The following is a 13,704-nucleotide window of genomic DNA, read 5'->3' as shown; positions in this document are numbered from 1 at the left end:
TTTCTGTTACAACTTTATTATGAGTTACCCAAACCAAGGAAAGAGAGAAGTTTTGCCCTTCAAAGATAAACCATTTCCTTGGGGGCCTAGCCCCACTGTCATCCTCTGCCCCAAATGAGTTGGAAGCAGCTCTTGGTGGGAGAAGCCAGCTGAGGTCACCCACGAGCATTGCAAGAGGCTCCCCTGTCTCCTCACCCCAAGGGGCTGAGATATTTAGACAGCTGCCTCACTATGAATGGGACTCTCTGGCAAAAGAATTAAGCAAAGATTAAAATCAGTTTTAGCTGTTAAATGTGTGCTTTGCACAGCATTTAGCAACTAAAAAGCTAATTATCTTTGAACTTATGCACGTGGTTTTAGATGTGATCCACACAAGTTGCTATTTTTTTTTTTTTGTCTACAAGGAGCTGAAAATCAGGATAAAAATGAGATGCTGGTGTCAGTAAGGGCACAGCTTTGTGAGTAGGCTGCAGGCAGTGCCGGGTCTGCAGGGAAATAGGACTCCTACTGAATGAGAATAGGTTAAAAAAATTACTGTAACACTTGTCATTTAAACTCTCCTGTTTAGTGGAAGTTCATGCTCTTGATTAAAGATGTGCAAGTGTGCATGAAGGTAGGAAAATGAGACTGCTCTGAGAGAAAGCCAAGCTCCTAGCTAGAGGGAAGAGTCACTCTGGATGTTGATGCTTGCAGGGCACAGAGAGTGAAATCTTGGAGGTGAAGAGCTCTGCAAGACCTACATAGGCCAGTGCAGAGAAAATCAGATTTAGTTTTACAAAGTGCTGCAGGGAGATAAGGAGGAATTTGATGCCGAGTTGCAATAAAATAGGGAGAGAGGCTCCATGCCCCTGTGCAGCCTGGGTGCTTTGGAAAGCTGCTCAAGGCTCAAGATAGTCATGTCAATGAAAATAAAGACAATGGGAGGAGGTAACATGGTTAATAAAATGTTGGTGCCATTTAAAAACCCTTTAGGGAAGCAAGTAAGCATTGCCAAATGGTAATCAAAAATTCTGGATCTTCCCATCCAGTACGAGCCAAATTATGACATAAGACAAACTTTTTTCAGTTTTGTTTTTTTTTTTTTCTTTAACCTTTAGATTACCCTTAAATTATATTTCAAGCTTCTTTCTTAACCATAAAGCATGCAATTGTTACAGAAATGGGTCCAGGGATCAAAAGTGAATTTTTCATACAGCCACTGAAGGAGGGCTGATTTGGAAGCCTTTTCTTGAATGGCCTTTCACCCAGGTGAAGAAATCCCTCTTGCTCCCTGTAACCAGCTCTCTCCTTGCCTAAACACCCTAGCTCAGGTGTTTGCTGGAGATGGTTTCTCCAATTTCTTTTCCCTGGACTCTGTGATCTGTCCACATCTTTCTTGAAGAGTGAGTGAAGCTGCAGGCAATCCACCAGTCTAGAGTTTACCTGTGCCGAGCAGACAGGAAGGATGCCTTTACAAGCATAGAATCTTGCAGTGATTTTTACTAAATTAAACCTCCCCACCCCCAATTTTCACAAATTATCAAGATGATTTTGATTTTTAATCTGCTCTTCTGTATAATGTCAGCTCAGCTTAGCCATTTTGGCCTCCAGAAGTGTCATACATATTGTCAATTAATTAATGTGATTTTCTTTATGAAACTATTGAATGGAACTAATTTCCAGGATCAAGGCTGGCATGAAGAACACCCAAGATGATGTGACTTATGAAATGCTTATCAGGTGTACCAGCTACAACACTTCTACTCTGTTTAGGAGATTAATAATTATTTTTCTCCTATTCTTTCTGTTTCATGACAGCATCTCATGGGGGAGAAAAAAAAAAAGTTGATAGAAAGTAGTTGAAGAGCTGTCTTGGAGTCCAGAGTCTGACCACCTGACTTCAGCTCAGACCTGATATCATGTACAGGTAGAGTCCCAGCCTGGCCTGCAGCTCATCATACCTCTATTTTGTCACCTGTAAGGTGTGGATCAATAAAGTTAGTTCTGTTAGCAGTGATGAAGGTTCCTGCATTGATGTCAGAGAGCCAGTGCTGTGAAAAGGCCAGATTCTAGAAAATGTCAACAAGAACTTTTTGCTTCAGTGGTGGGCCAGGCATGAATTGTAGGACAGTAAGACTATGATTTATGAAGTGAAAGGTTTGGATTATGCATTTGAGAAACCCATTAAGGGTTGGTAACGTGCCTTAACAGAAGAAAGATCTCCAGCTCTGGCAGCTTTTATTTGAAGGTATCACAGGAAAACCAATTTCTTCTAGCAGTTTAACAATGCAAATAGGTTCTAAGGTGATGATGAGAAGATGAATATGTTACTCAGAGTAAAACTGAGCAGCAGCAAGCGTTGGTGTGGCAAGGTTCACAAAAGGCAACTTTGAATGACAAACACCAGTTTGGGCAAGAGGTTTTCACTCCGAGCCATCCAGGAGGATAGAGATCTGCACAGGACACGTTCCTGATGACTCCACTGCTCTATCCTTATTTCCATGGCTCTGCTGCTTGCCTACCACCTCGGAGAGGTGCTGCAGGCACTTTATAGTGGGCTTTTGTCATTGGTCAGAGATCTCTGTGAATGTAAAATCAGAGAGAGATCCATACCATCCCTGCACAACTGATGTTTGTAGATGATGGGTGAGGCAGGGATGTCTCAGGGAGCTACACTGCCTTGGGCTATGATCTCATAAGTTAAGCAGGGTTGGGCCTGTTTGTTTTTGGATGGGGACTTAGAAGAAGAAGTTGATTGCTACAGTCAATTTGACTTGGTAATTCAGAAGGTGGTGCTCTTCCCCCTAGGTAGCTCAGGCTGACATGCCAGAATGATTAGGCTCACCACAACTGCTAACCTTTTGGAAAAAATGTAAACCCAACATCCTCACCTTTCCAGAATGAACATCACGGGACTCCTGCTATAACCCTCAAGTCCCAACCAAATTCCATCTCAAAGCAACCACACCCTGCAGATGGAGATCCACCCTGCCCTTCCAGGAGGATGCAGTAAACTTTGCTTTCCCTGCTGGGTCGCATGGTACCTCCAGCTAACTGCTGCAGAGCTTGGGACAGATGGCAGCAGTACTACTGGGGCAGGCAGCACATGCCCTCTCAATTAACCTGTGCAAGTGCCCTCACTGTAAAGGGACTGTTTAAATGGGAAGTGTTTTCCCACCAGTGGGGATTTTGGAAGCCTTGGTGATACCTGGTTTGAGCCTTGTGCTGAATATACCAGCTGATGCCTCTCTCTGTTTTGCCTTTGTTTCTTCCTACTGCAGCACAGTACCAGGCTCTCACAGCACAGGTACACTCTGCTGCCCACTGCCCTTTTTGAGGGACAAAAAGACATTTTCTTAGCTGTTTTGCACACCTCTTCATATTCCAGTGTGGCTACTTGGGCCAAATTCTGAAGTGAGGTAAGTTAGTTAGCAGCATGTAGGTGTAAAGTGCAGCAATTTTCTGTTCTGAGTGGGTGGTAAGGTAGGGGTGCAGCAGGAAAAGCAGGGAAGAGAATGGCATTAGATAACATGGTCTCTGTGCCGAGGGCTGCTGGGAAGGGAGCTCTGATTGCTTTGGCCATGTCTAAAGGCAGATTTGCTAGGTATTTGTTTGTTTTCTAAGCTGTGAATGTGCTTGTGTGCATTCTTTTCTTTTGGTTTAGCTTAAACCTTTCCTAATCCTGTTAGCAGAGATAAATCTCCCTGAACCACAAGTAAGTGTCTGCACGGGAGTGTGTGCGAGCTGAATTAATTCTGCGTGAAATCACGCAGGGTGTCCTTGTGTGGGTAAACACAACCTCACGTTCCTTCCAGCATCCTTGGCTTTCCCTGCCGTGCATCGCCTGCCTGCTCTCCCCTCTTGGCAGGGGAGGTCACATTGAAGCATCTCATGCTCAATTTCCACAGGAAAATAAGCAAATCCCTCTTTACCACCAGGAAAAGGGCAGAGTGAACCCAGGCTAGGCTTTCTGTGTGGGGTCTGTCATGAAAGGCTCCCTGGAGGGCTGTGTGCCAGCAGGACCATGTCCCTGACCTAGTGACATGCAGGAGGAGGGGTGCTTCCAGTATTAGCCCCACTGCTCTGTGCTGGCACAGCACAGTGGGAGAGGCAGCTGGGCTTAACTCAGGATTTTGCATATTCTTTACCATGCATGTCCTGTCTTGACAGTATTTATGCAAATTTTTAAATAGAGGAAAAAGCTGTCACGTAAAACAAAAAAATTCATCCGAAGGCCAAATATGTAGGTTGGTTGGCTTCTGTGTTTTCTTTCTTTTTTTTTTTTTTTTTCCCCAATTAAAAATAAGGTAACCTATAAAACTATGATCTAGTTTAATATCCTCATTACATGTTCCAGGCAGTATCTGAGTCACACCATTTGTGCTGTGCTTTGTACCCCTGCGGGGGATGTAAAAGCTCCATTTTTGGATATTCCTAGGTCCACCCGAGCCAGATGTGCCAGGTGAGAGTTCCAAGTGCAAGACTGTGGGTAGTGAAAGTGAATTCTCTCAGGATACAATTGCTGTCAGGACAGGACCCACAGGTCAGTATTTGAGGTAATTGGTTTAGGTGGTCCCGTCCCTGCAATCCATGCCACCTTTTTGAGTGGAAACACACCTGAAGTCGAAAGAAATTCCCAATGGATTGTCTTGTCCTAATTTTTGTTTCTGGTTGGTGGAATTCCATTGAGTTTAATTCCCACCTAATGCTAAGATCCATCTCCTTGTAAGTGTTTTTTGATGACAATTAAAGGAGCAACAAAAGGAGCAGCTGGAGGATGTCTCTTCAGCACCTGAAGAACTGCTGCATGATCTCGTATCATGAGCAGCCAATTCTCATCAGCATGGACACTTCTTATGCAGGTAGGGGTCTTCTGGCTTGTCTGGACTATTTCACCTGGATATTTTTGCAGAGATAACTAGTAAGAAGTTTACTGGTTAATACCAGCTGCAATGATGTGTTTTGTGACACAGATTCTCGTTTGCTAAGAACCAGAGTAAACCAGACTTGCCTCCTGGGATCTGCATACCACAACAGTCCAGAGATCACCATTGTGGAGACTTCTGTTGATGAAGACTCAAGGTCACAGTTGAGATACAGCAATCCAATAATTTATTGCTGATCAGCTCACAGCTCCTGTTATGAGCACAGTGCCAAACCTGCCTTTCAAATAACTAAGAGCATCTACACTGAGGGTTATCACTACTCAGCTCGTGTACAAGTGCCTTCATCTGTGGGGCAGCACTTGTGAGCCCTTTCCACCATTACAGGATCATGGAACGCAAGGCTGAACGTTATCTTCAGTTTAGAGCACTTTGTACCCAATAGGAAGGGTCTGGAAAAGAGATTCTCCTTTGGGCTATAGGTCCCCCACCTGCTGTATCTCCACACCCCTCCTAGTGTGGTGAGCTCCAGGCACTTGGCAGATCTCAGCCCTTTTTCCACTAGAATTGCAGTTTCCTCCTTGGGCTGTGTCTAAATTTCCTTGGCATGGAGGGAAGGGCTGACGTTACCACCACTCCAGGGAATGCAGTAGCATACAATTATTACCTTTCAGATATGCTACACAGATAGGCTTGGAAACCTCCATTCTTTCCTTCCTTAAAAATAAATGGCTCTAGTTGCTGCATTTGGAAGCTGTGGGTCTCTGACTCTCATGGTTTGCCTGTTCAGGGTGACAGCCTGGAGTAAATGTCACAGCTCACCCGTGCCAGACATCTCAGCCTCCTAGCCCATTTCTGTGTCTGACATTGGGGTGAACCAGCCAGACTTCACCAAGAAACAGCCTGCAGGACTGCTCCCATAAGGCAGCATACCACTGTTGTGCTTGGCTTCTCTCTGCTCCTTGCAGCCCTTCTGTGCCATCCTAGACCTTGTGCCTTTGGCTGTACCCTGCCACCAGGCTCCTCCTGCAGCCCTTGCAGCACAGACCTTCAGGGCCAGGCAGGAGAGTCATTCGTGGGCTGCCACACAACTCCCAAATTATTTTAGGTGTGTTGACTTCAAACACACACACAAGCAGCTATTGTGTCTTATGGCTACCAGGCCAAGTGCCACAATTATGGGCATGGCTGCTCTGCTCCAGAGCCAAGCTGGCCCTGGGTGGTGTCGCCAGGAGATGTTTTGTACTGCCTGTCCTGGGAGGCTGGGAATTGCTTGCTAGGCTGGTGCTACTGGAGATACAGATATAACCTTTACCTACTAACTCATGAAATTCCTTTTCCCAGCACAGGGGTATACCTGCATGCTATTAGCATTAGAGGTTTCAGATTCCAGACTTGCTGCTGACTTCAATGAGTCTATTGTACCATTATTTGAAATATTGTCTGTTGGGTTCTTTTTTCCTTGAAAGTTATCAGTTGAAATTTCTTTTTTGTCTAATGCCTAAAAGTTTTCCTTTACCTGATTTACCCTCTTCCTCTCCTGAAACATATGCATGCATGAAAAAAAAATTTAACTTCTGGAAGTCTGGATACTTTCCTAATGCGTTTAATAGCACTGAGGACATGAAATACTGTGCTGAGTCCTCCGGGAAGCCTACAATTAATGGGATGAAAATACCTTCTGTAAATGATTGAGCTCATGAAACAATGTGAGTAATTAAAATGCTGTGCAGGACAGAGCTGAAAATCTTTACAGGATTATCAGTGAGGCATTGTTTAAAAGATGTCCTTGGGTTGGACAGTGGCAGCAGCATTGAGTGCAGGCATTACTCAGAGCTTCTGCTGAGAATGGAAGGTGCCAGGTACCACATGCAGTACCTGGTTAGTCTTCTGTTTTCCTCCATTTTTATCCTTGCTGTTCCAGCTGAGAGAAGCTCTTCATAGCTTATTTATTTCATCCCAGAAGGTCTGCAGATTGATTGACTGAATGTTGGGGGATTTTTGTTTGATTGTTGTGGTTTGTTTTTTAAAGTAGTCTGTAATGGTGGTTGGGAATGCAGAGCCAGGGAAAGGACAGCTTTGAAAAGTTCTCTGTACATCTACTTGTGTGGTGGTCTTAGTGCATGTGTGCATATGATCTTATCCCAGGACAGGTACCAAAGGGCTGCCCACAGACCTGGTTAAACATCTAAAACCTAGCTGAAGTTTCCATACCTTGTTTCCAAAGGTATTTTAGTGCCTGAAGATGCCTATAGAGCTTTCAAAGTGCCCTAGCTCATTGGATACCCAAATTGCTGTGACTTTGAGATTGATAAGTCTAACTTTATTAGGATCCTTTGAAAATTCCTCTAGGAGTCCACTTGCCATGCACCCAAAATCCTTGCAAAGTATAATCAGAGTTTGTTTTTTGTTTGGTTTGTCTTGTGCCTGGAGCTGCACTTCCCAACAGGGCAAGTCCTGTCCAGCTTGCACAGAACAGCTTCAGAAATGGCAAAGGCTTCAAGGTGCTCATACACTATGACAACCAGTTGGACAGGATTGAAAAGGACAGTGACAGGTTATGCAAGTGAGCAGTGGGTAATTTACTTTGTGAAGATGTTTAAAACTCACCATTGTTTTGGGCTCATGAGTGGAAATTTATTGTGATAAATTTGTTGGAGGGTAAGGTCACATCTTTGTTTCCTGGGTGAAAAGTGAAGCCAGGCAAATACAGGAATAGAGTTACAAACACAGCTTGCAGATGTCTGCATCCTTTCGGGTGTGGAGTGGCATGAATGATCTGGTGGGTGTGGGCTGGAGGAGGGGTATGAAGGGGAAATGACTTGCACACAGTAGGCCTGGAGTGAATTTGAGTTGAAAAACTTTGCATGGGGGACAAGAATGCGAGAAAGGGAATAGGAAAGGAAAAAAGTTTTCCTTGATTGGGTGAAGGTGATGGGACTGGAGGAACTGATGTGAAGATGTGTGTGAGTCCAGCATGACAATGGGGGTGAGGTGGCAGGCAGGCCTTTCCTTTTCCAGAGGCAGTTGCTTATGAATACCCATTATGTCTGTTTTTATCTCTCTGCAAGGAGCCTTTCCAAAAGCATGAATAATACCTTATTAGGTAGAGGGTAAAGCCCCTCCTTTTTATGCTGCTTTAATTCATGCTTCCTGTGCTTTGGTGGCTGCCTTGTGCATGGTGCTGTTAGAAGTGCAATTATCATTCTTCCTGGTTGGGCGGTATGAAGGGCGTAGCCTCTCACAGCATCTCCTGGAGGCTTATTACTCAAGAGAGAGGAGCTGTGCACGAGAAGCCAAATTAAACTGAGCAAAGAGGAGGCCATTTCCACTGCAGGGATGGAACAGATTGTTTTGCTGAAGACCAGGTCGGGAGCTGGTCTGGGGGAGAATGTAGCTGGAAGCTGCATTGTAGGGAATTTGTGCCATGGAGTTGAAAGGCAGAACGCTGTGGTTCTTTGTGGCTTAGCCTGCCTCTCTCCCTTTTGTCCACTGCTTTACAGATGTGGGTTGCTGACTGTCCCCTGCTTGATAGTGGAATATTGTCCTGCACAGACTTCCAGACTCGAAGTTGTAAAATTCTCACCCCTGCCACTGCTCTTCAAGATCTTGACTGTTGCCTCTTAGAGAGCTATCCAGACCTACTTACAGATCCCAAGTCATGGAAAATGCAGTGCATCCTTGAATGAACCACCTTCTCCCTTCCTTTTAAAAAAAGCATCACTTTTCTCAGCATGAATTCATTTGTTTTTTAGCTTCTTTTACCATTGCATCACCACTGTTTTCCCTCTGCTTTTTGGCTGGAGTGCCTTACACACCACTCAGTGCTCAGCTTTGAGGGGCAAACAGTGTCTCCATCTCTATTTGCCAGGATTCCAGATGTCTCTGAAGGTTTCTGAGTACCAGACAGCAAACAGTTAAGGCAGCTGAGCCACAGGTCTCAGAACATTTTGCTAGGGAGCCAGGTGAGCAAAGAACAGATAAAGGCAGCACCTGCCTATGGGTTTGGAACAGCCTGGGGCCATGGATAGAATGTAAATACACTCTGAAAATCTTATTGTCTGACACTCTGCCAGCGTCTTCTGGGCTCTTGTCATGGAAAATATTTCAGCTGAGGTCATTCAGTCAGCAAAAAACCAGGATTTAATACCCTCTGAGGTGCCAACTTGCTTCTTTCTTTGTGTCGATAAATAAACAAAGTAGGGTAGCATTTCATGTTGCCAGGATGATCTTTGTTTTATTAGGAAGGGCTTAAAGGTTGTTGATTTTCTTTTCGGTTTTTTTTTTCCTTCTCCTTCCTCCTCTTTAAATGCAAAAACTGTATGCTTCTGCTCCCTTTCTCTGTTTGCTCTTCCCTGCTCATGCACACGCCCAGCCTTTAGAGTTAGAACTTATGTCTGCTTCTTGTAAATCTCTGTTGGCTGCCCCAGGCTGTGTTTTTAATTCCTTTATTCAGCTTTGAGATGAGTAGGAGAAAGGTGCAGCTTTTTGAGATGATGGAAGTTGCCATTTCCCTTCTTCAGTCAATTAGGCACTTTGGTTGTTTTTAGCTAATTCTCTAAAACTTTCCATTGATGATAGCGCTAAGGGGTGTGGGGGGAGCTGAGGGATCTGGGAGGGAGAAGAGGGAGGGCTAGTTCCTAGATTATCTACTGGTGGAATGACTGATTTTCTGCCTGTGCCTCTGGGAGAGAGAAACAACCTGACTTCAGAGCAGCTGAGCTTCTGGTCAGTCAGATTTATGGCTTTTGATTGTATTTGTGCAGTGTCTGTCCTTTCTCAAGAGTGACATGAGATGTGGTGATCCTGTCAGTGTGCTTAGGGAAACCATTGCTTTTTCTTCCAAATCCTTGCAATGGGAAATTCCTTCAAAATTTGTATGGAGCTTCCCTTAATTATGTGTCTTGGAGACCCTCCCCACATCTTTCAGGTCCAGACCCTTCCACCAGTGCCCATTTTGAGTAAGTCATGGGTGTGCAGGCACTGCTGGGTGAGGAGGAACCATTTGTCTAGAGGTGATCCCTACCTACTGAAAGCCTTCACCTCATCTGTATTTTGGCCAGCTGTCCCTCCCTGGCTTCTCTGGGCCTTCCTTACTGGCCAAGCCCCTCGTGGGTGCTGAGTGCCTCATAGAGATGTTACTGAAGGCACTACAGCATCCTGGCAAGTCCAGCACCAGTGTTCCCTTTCTTCCACTGTGTTTCAGTAATGATGTGAGAGCAAGATGGGCTTTGCCTTCTGAAACATCAGCTCTTTCTGCTTTCAGGCAGGAAGGAATGAGATCAGTCCTTCCACATCAGCACTTTTCTTTATCTTGTTTTCTGCCCTAAGTCTGTCAGGGTCTGTGGCTCACCTGGTAATGAGTCTGCAAACCTTGGGGCAGGGAATAGTCTCACCTGATTTTTAGTTATCTAAAACTTAGACATAAAGTTTAAGATTGTCATCTAGACTCCCTCTTTGCTCAGTGAAGAGTGATAAACAGCCCATGCCATTCACCTTACCCACTCTAGACATCTGCCTAGGCTGGGATGATTCACACTTTGGAAGCTCCCATGTGCCCCACAAACTGTCTGGGAGGCACAGGGGAACATTCACATCTGGACCCCTCACTCTCACAGGGCTCTTCATCCGAGGAATCCAGCACCTTCTTCTTTTTACCATTTACCATGGATATTGTCTATGTGCACAATTACACTGTCACTTGTTTTAAGGGGAGTGACCTGTGCCCATCTGACTGTTGAGCTGTCTTTGTGCTGATTTTGGTTTTGATGGAAATGATGTTCTGTTCGTGGTGGCCCAGAGGATCAGAGGAGATTTTTAAAAAAGTGAGAAGGTAATAACTACTTTGTCAAATGTTGCCATTCTGCTATCGATTTTTTTCAATCAATCAGGTGGATTTTAAGGCTACCAATTTCAGAGCTGATGAAAAAATATGGGGGTCTGGTTTCCATTAAAACTAAACATCTGAACTGCTTCATATTTACCCTTATGCTAATCTGTGATGTGATTGCTTATCCCTGTGCATATCTTTGAAGGGGAAAGACTGCAGGCATTCCCCACCCCACATGAGATACAGACCTTAAAATACAAAGGGGAAAATAGAACTCGGAGCCGAGCTAATCTTCTCGGGTTGCTGCTGGGAGCACAATGGTGGCAAATTGCTGTGGCAGGGGACCCTGCTCTTCAAGCAAAGACAGGAACTAGGCTGACAGGACAATAATAGTGTTGGCTCAACTGGCAAACACACATCCCCTTTGGACAGACTCAAAATGTTACATTGAGAAGCAGTTAATACACCGTTGTGTAAAGTTCCTAATGGACTGGAGCCAGAATGCTCCATTAACCACACACATATAAAATATTCATTGAGCTTGGGTTTTGTTGCCAAGCTGGAGGAAGGGGGAGAAGCTTTGTGTATGGAGATAACACTGTCAGTATTGAGGGCTGAAGGGAGGAGTTGATGATGTGTTCTCAAATCTTCTATTCTTTTTAAGAAGAGAAGTACTTTTGATCCTTGGCATGGGGCTAAGGGGTGCAAAGAGGATTAAATGCAATACTTGCCAGGTTTTACATTTCTTGTTTAATTGACCAAGGGTTGAAGGCACCTCCTGCCTCTGTGAGAAACACCCTGATCAGTTCTGTACCATGTGTTTTCTGCAAATTAAACACAGGGTCAGTCTTTAGAAAATAAAAATATTGCAAAAACCACAATTGTGTTCCCCAGAAGGTTGGCTTCTAAATAGAATAAAACTTCCCTAAGCACAGGAAAGTGAGGATTGTGGTGATAGGAAGTATAGGCACCAAGGTTTCTCTCTGGACAAAAAATGTTCACCTGTTTTTGTGCTAGTTTTAGATGCATGGTAAAAGAAGTTTAGTTTTCTGGGTGCTGAATATACAATGAACATTTAGGAGAGATTTGGTTGGGAAAATTTGCTTGACTTGCTGTTGGTGCTTGAATTAGGAGACAATGAGGCAAATCGTAAAATCATGTACTCATTTCAGACTGAATGAGTAAACATGTGTGCAAAAGATACTGTCCATGTGACCCCTCTCTTGCCAGAAGGCAACTTTGTGTATGCACTTAAGCCAGACACATGCTGGAAGAACCACAGCCCTGCTGAGGAGGAACAGGCAGGCTGTGGTGCTGTGTGGGATGGATAACTGGGAATACAAGGCCAGGAGGGAACATGCAGTGGTTTGCCTGTGCTCTGGGGCCTTTGTATCTCTTGTGGTGTCTGGGCAGCCTTTGAGAGGGCACTGGAGAGGAGCTGGTGACCTTCCTTGTGCATCATGTCTGATCATGGCTGTGTGAGCACTAAGAAATACAAGGGAGAGGTCCAGGAGGCAAAACATAACATTTTGATAGGAGAGGATGGTAAAGAACAGGAGCTCCATCACAGCATTCAATGTCCCAGACAATGAGAGACCCATTGTGAGTCTAAGGAAGTGGTGTGGGAAGAAAGAGGAGAGACATCTTAGAAACAGGAGAGATGCTCAAAAATGGATGGGAGGGATGATGTCTTCTGAAATGAGGCCAGCCAGGTTGGTGGCCCTACAAATGAAAACAAATATTGGTGAGTCTTCCAAATTATTTGAGTTGAGGTCCTGGAGAAGAACACATTCATCTTGATGGCAATTTCCTTCTGTGCCTTCATGGCAGGACAGAATAGCCACGGATAATGTTCAGATAATCCAACAGTCTAAGCAAATGTCCAGTTAAACCAAGCACATGCAAACCAAGACCAAAAGTATCTATACTTTCCTAGAAATATTAAATGCATGTAAAGTGAGGATGGGTGAGCTTCACTGTACTGGCCTCAGAGAAATCATACTGAACAAAGGTGAGCAGTGCCAACACTGCACTACCAGGGCACTCATGATGTGGAAATAACTGGAATAGATTTTGCCGTTGGAGAAGTGACTCACAGTCGGTTGGGAATCAGAGTCCAATAAGATAAATCAATTATCTGTATCATCATTTGCCACCCACTCTCTATGAACTGGATGTTGCCACGCCAAATCAAGAAATACATTATAATAAATTTATCCTTTTAAACGGCTGACCATGGCAGTGAAAATATCTATGAAATACTTAAAAAAAGATCAGAGTCAATGGAAAGTATGCAAGAAAATAGAATGGAAAAGATTTATCCTACTTAGGATATAAAGGGCAAATTTAAATTTACGTTTCTAAACAGACCAATAAAAGAGAAAAGTAATTTTTGACTAAGACCTTGTTTAAATTATAGCTGTTGCACTGAAGAATGGCTTGGCAATAGTGACCATTCGTGGCAAATTTCATTACCTTAGAAGAAATAATAACATTAGGAAAAACTCAAAGACCATGACTGTTTTTATTTCAAAAGCATTTTAATATTAAGAAATGTAATTTTAATAGGATTAATAAGTAAGTAAATTAACTAGGAATGTAAGTACCATGCCTGTATACTGGAGAAAATATATTCCCAAAATTCACATAACCCTCCAAAAAGTTACTACAGTTAAACAGTGGAGGAAGGGGACAATACAATGGTGTCCTCCAAAAAGTGGAAATCATGCCTAAACAAAGAAATCAGAGAGGATTATAATTTCTTACAAGTTAAATGTAAACCCATTGCAACAAAAACTAAAATGGTTTGAGGGTGACTCACAAAACCCATAGAAAATCGTAACAAATGTCCTTCAAATACGACAGGAACTGACAGTCTGGTGGGTTCAGCAAATGCTCAAGGTGTGAAAGGAGCAGTGGAGGTCAGCAAGACCACTGAGAGCAGAGGCACTGCCTGCACAGCAAACAGCAAATTCCTCCAAGGGCTGAGCCCAAGGAATGGTCCTGAATTGA

At 44.0% G+C, this 13,704-nt stretch overlaps 1 long non-coding RNA gene across 4 annotated transcripts in view; it reads left to right on the top strand.

The window, feature by feature from the left end:
- The window catches only part of LOC106850397 (uncharacterized), a 79,980-nt gene extending 74,378 nt beyond the window's left edge, over positions 1–5,602 (top strand). For all 4 annotated transcript variants that reach the window (XR_015805747.1, XR_015805744.1, XR_015805746.1 and 1 more), the window contains one exon: positions 4,418–5,602. This is a non-coding gene — a long non-coding RNA (uncharacterized LOC106850397). The remainder of the gene's footprint in view (positions 1–4,417) is intronic.
- Positions 5,603–13,704: the final 8,102 nt, after the last annotated feature.

This window comes from Sturnus vulgaris, chromosome 10 (genome assembly GCF_052056855.1).
Source record: "Sturnus vulgaris isolate bStuVul1 chromosome 10, bStuVul1.hap1, whole genome shotgun sequence".
Lineage (NCBI taxonomy): Eukaryota > Metazoa > Chordata > Aves > Passeriformes > Sturnidae > Sturnus > Sturnus vulgaris.
The sequence above is the reverse complement of the archived record's forward strand: the minus strand, read 5'-3'. Positions and strand labels throughout refer to the sequence as shown.